The 4,621-nt window shown below is 49.4% G+C and overlaps 1 pseudogene; it reads right to left on the bottom strand.

Moving 5' to 3' along the window:
• Positions 1-3,376: 3,376 nt before the first annotated feature.
• On the bottom strand, positions 3,377-3,765 carry LOC119803216 (annotated as a pseudogene).
• Between the last annotated feature and the right edge of the window lie 856 nt (positions 3,766-4,621).

The raw sequence follows: 4,621 nt of genomic DNA on the forward strand, positions 1-4,621 counted from the left end.
GGAGGCAGAGGCAAGTGGATCTTTTCAAGTTCTAGGACAGCCAGAGCTATGTACAGAGACCCTGTCAGAGAGAAGAGACAGAGAGAGAGAGAGAGAGAGAGAGAGAGAGAGAGAGAGAGAGAGAGAGAGAGAGAGAGAGAGAGAGAGAGAGAGAGAGAGAGGGAGGGAGGGAGAGAGGGAGGGAGGGAAAGAAAGAAGGAAAGAAAGAAAGAAAGAAAGAAAGAGGGTCTCCTAAGCTCTCTATGCATTACAGATGACACTGCCTCCACATCCTGCCTCCACCTTCTCAGTGCTGGAGCACGGGGACCCCGTACCCTACTTTGCCCATTCTTTCTATAACTTCTATTATTTGAATCCTGCTTTCTTAGATGGATTCTCTAATTTTCTTTTTCTCTTTTGTTAACCGTGTCTTTGTCCTGTTCCCTGGGACACATTTTCTATGTACTGCCCCAATCTGTTGACTCAGTATATTGTTAGAACCTTTTTTCTTTTCTTTCAAATCTTTTGAGTGTTTTCAGACTGGCTAGATTTTTCTTTCTTCTTTTTTAAAAACAGTTTCATGTTCTTTGGATGCATCCCCCCCCCCCTTTTCTGGCTATGACTTTGAAATTTTCCCCCTTTGGTCATTGTCCCTTTTTCCTTTGATTTCGTGTTTCCTGTTTCTCTGATTTCTATCATTTTTATGACGTTCCTCTGCAATCTGCTACCTCTTTGCTGCCCATTAACCTCCGAGAGGAGACCTCGAGCCAGGTGGAAGCTACCCATGCAGGTTCGTGGCCCAGCAGCCCAGAGCTTGGGGACTCTCCCTGGGAAGCCCCATTAGCATGTCAGTGGCCATTTTTCTCTGTGCAGTTTGCTTTTCCCAGAGACCTGTCAGTATCTTCCCCCTACTTACAAGTTACAAGCCATCCACCTGCTCAGGGATGGATGGTAGATCCTTACCCAACAGGCTCAAGGCCCTGGGTTTCATCCCGAAACACACACACACACACACACACACACACACACACACATGAACACATACATACTCAGAGTCCTAGAGCTGGGATGTGAACAACAGGTTTGTGCCTGGGATCTGATCTGGCTCAGGATGCTCGCTTTTAGTTTTCGGTCCCACTCCTTTTTCTCTGGTTCCACATCGCCAACAGATCGTCCTGTCTCCCGTTTGAATGTTGACAGGGAACAGGGACACAGGAGGTCCCCTGATTATTCTGGCTGTGACTGGATATCGACGCTCTAGCTACTCTCTAAACAGATCTTCGGGAAGTCCCTATGTTTGAGCCTCACCCCACCCGGGAGAGAATGGTCTGAAAATGTCAGAGAGGAGGGGACTAACCCGGGGGAAAAGTAGTGTCACTCAACAAGCAAACCCTGCTAGGCGGACACCCTGAAACAGGCTAGGATACAGTGATGAAGGAGGGGCACTCAGTCTGGGTGCAACGGGGAGCGCGCCATGAAAGAAACGGTAAGGAAATGGAAGGCGACTTTAGGAGGTGGCTTGTATTCCTTTCTTCCTTCCCTTCTCATTCTGTTGTATTTCAGATAGAGTTTTGCTATGTAGCTCAGGCTGATCATCCTGATTCAGATTCCCACATGTTAAAGTATAATTGATTTGCTAGCTTGTTTTTGAAACAGGGTAGCCTTGGCTAGCCTCAAACCTGCAATGTATTTTAGGGTGACTCAGCTCCTTTCGCCTATACTCGCTGAGTGCTGGGATTATGGGTACACGCCACCACATCCAGTTTTATTCAGTGTTTGAGATCAAACCCAGGGCTTCATTGGTGTGGGAGGTCCTTCTGTCTATGTGTTGCTTTCGTTGGTTAATGAATAAAGAAACTGCCTTGGCCTGTTGAAAGGGCAGAACTTAGGTAGGTGGGGAAAACTAAATGGCATGCTGGGAGAAAGGAGGCAGAGTCAGAGAGGAACTCCTTGGAGCTGCCAGAAACAGTGCTTAGGAATTTTAGCCGGTAAGCCACTGCCATGTGGCGATACACAGATGACTACAAATGGGTTAAATTAATATAAGAGTTAGCCAGTAAAAAGCTAGAGCTAATAGGCCATGCAGTGTTTTAATGAATATGGTTTCTGTGTGATTATTTCAGGGGTAAGCTAGCCAGGTGGCCGGGCCAAACAAGTGGGCCCTCCTCCTACACTTCATGAAGGCTAAGCAAACACTCTAGCAACGGAATTATTATCCCCATCCCTGGAGGGTTAACTTAGATAGATGGTAGCCAGGACAACCCTGTAAGGAGACCCAGAAGATGGAAGTAGCTAGCCCACGAGGAGCCACACAAAGGCCGTGAAGAAGGAGCAGCTGCCTCCAGCCTGCCTAGGGTAGTTGGAATCCAGCTGTCAGTCATTCAAGGAAGGGAAGAGATGCAGGGGCAGAGTCTGCCATGGAGGCTTCTGTAGACCAAGAGTGGTAGCAACTGGAGATTACAGCTCCCAGGCCTTCCATAAGCATCACCTCCCCTAGACAGGTCAAGCTAGGTGTCAGTAACTTTCTAGAGGCTGGAAAAGTTCGAATGGAATCCGAGGGGCAGGAGCCTGTGTTGAAGGAGCGATACCTGGGGTTCGCAAATGACCTATGTCTCTGGGACCCAAGCACACGGCTGCCGCCTGTTCTCCCCACCTTCACATCTACCTAGCCACATAGTGTTTCTGAAACGTTTCTTCCTGAGCTGTTTCTGCTGGCGTTTGCGTGGTGCAGACACCATGACAGAAAGCCAATAGTCAGCTTCATGGAGCTTTCTAGGGTCTATGTGAAGTCTAGGTGACTTCTGCAAAGCCAGATGACCTGAGTTCCAGCCCCATGACCCACATGGTAGAAATAGAGGACTGACCTCTGCAAGTGTTGACCTCTGACTTCCACATGCTAACACACACACACATACACACACACACACACAGAGAGAGAGAGAGAGAGAGAGAGAGAGAGAGAGAGAGAGAGAGAGAGAGGAGAGACAAATGAACCTTCTAATCAAGATCCTATGACACCACATCTCAAACCGAAAACTGTCACCTCTGTGTTGTGGGGTACACCTGTAACCCTAACATTGAAGAGGTAGAGGCAGGAGAGTCAGCAGTTCAAGGTTATCCTAGTTACACATGTCCGAGGACATACAAACCCTATGCATAGCTGTAGACTGTGGGTAGCAGTCACACACTGCGTTTGGTGTTTGTCTACCATCTACTGCGTTGCTACAACCTTCTAGCCAGCTGCCAACAGCCCTGCCTTCCTCACCCACAACTCCTTTCTTTTTTTCTTTTTTCTTTCTTTTTTCTTTTTTTCTTTTTTCTTTTGGAGGAGCCAATACAATGGCTAGTTTATTGAAGGGGAAGTTTTCCATCACATTCTGAAAAGTTAACGCAGGGCTCAGTGGGCCAGTTGGTGGGGCACCAGCTTATAATGGGTTCCACAGCTTGGGCACCACTGAGTCTCGCCTTTGTGAAGCCAAAACCAGATGACGGTACAGTTGTCCTCTTCACAGATGCAGCCCACTATCTGCTTGTTGGTGATGGATGGGACTAAATTAGGATCTTCCTTGGTGCCCGAAGCTGCCTTTGGAGGTAGCATATTGTATGGATCCAGGCCTTCTCTGTGGCTCTCATGAGCTCCCTCTCCAGCCCTGTAGCCTGCTCCTTATCAGTAGGAACACCACCTCCAGAAGCCATGGAACACTTCGCAACCGCGCCATGGGGCCCTCAGGCCCTCAGGCCCTGAGCCGCCAGAGCGCCCACTCTGCGAAGTAACCTTGAAGCCATCTCTCTGGAGACAAGTAGATGCACTTCCCCCACAACTCCTTTCTTCTGCCAGATCCCTTCGGTGGCATGGCGATCTGGCATGTGATTTCTGCTCATCCTGTGCCTTCCCGCCAGTCTCCTAGGGACGTGGAGGGACCAGTCAACCAGGCTGGACTCTTTCTCACAGGTGATAGTGTCCTAGAGGGCTTCATCAGAGTCAAACAGTTTGAGGATCTTCCCAGTGTACAAGGTCCAGATTTTGGATGTTCCTGTAGCTGACCACACAGGAAGAAGGCGTCTGGGCCCCCCTGCAGGTGTGGACCACAAACACTTGTTCTCCCTCATCCAATTCACACCCCAGTTTTCTGTGGTGGGATCTCTCAGTTGTTTCCGTTTATAGCTGAGGTGGCTTGGATGAGGATGGACCCTATAGATTCGTATATTTTTGAATGTTTGGTGTCCAGTTGGTGGATTGTATGCTTAGGAAGAACGTGGCCTGGCTGGAGGAGGTACTTCACTGGGGGGGGTCAGGCTTTGAGGTATGTGAGTGCTGAGCGGCTGTTGCCTACCTGTCTGTCACCACACTCCCCGCCATCATAGCCGTGGACTAACCCTCTGAAGCCACAAACAGTCAGCGTGCAGATCCACAGCCTTTGCACCAGCTCTTGCTTCCAGGTTCCTGCCCTGACGTCCTTCAGTGAAGTGATGTGGAAGTGTTAGCGAAACCAACCCTTTCCTTCCCAGCCTGCTTCGGCCGTGACGGTTCCTCACGGCGATAGGAGCCCCAGCTAAGACAGGCACACAGAGGCCAAAAATCTCTTACTTTCCTCAAACAAACTAGCAAGTGGTGGAGCCAGGATCTGATGGAACCAGAGCA

The sequence above is a fragment of the Arvicola amphibius genome, chromosome 17 (genome assembly GCF_903992535.2).
Source record: "Arvicola amphibius chromosome 17, mArvAmp1.2, whole genome shotgun sequence".
Lineage (NCBI taxonomy): Eukaryota > Metazoa > Chordata > Mammalia > Rodentia > Cricetidae > Arvicola > Arvicola amphibius.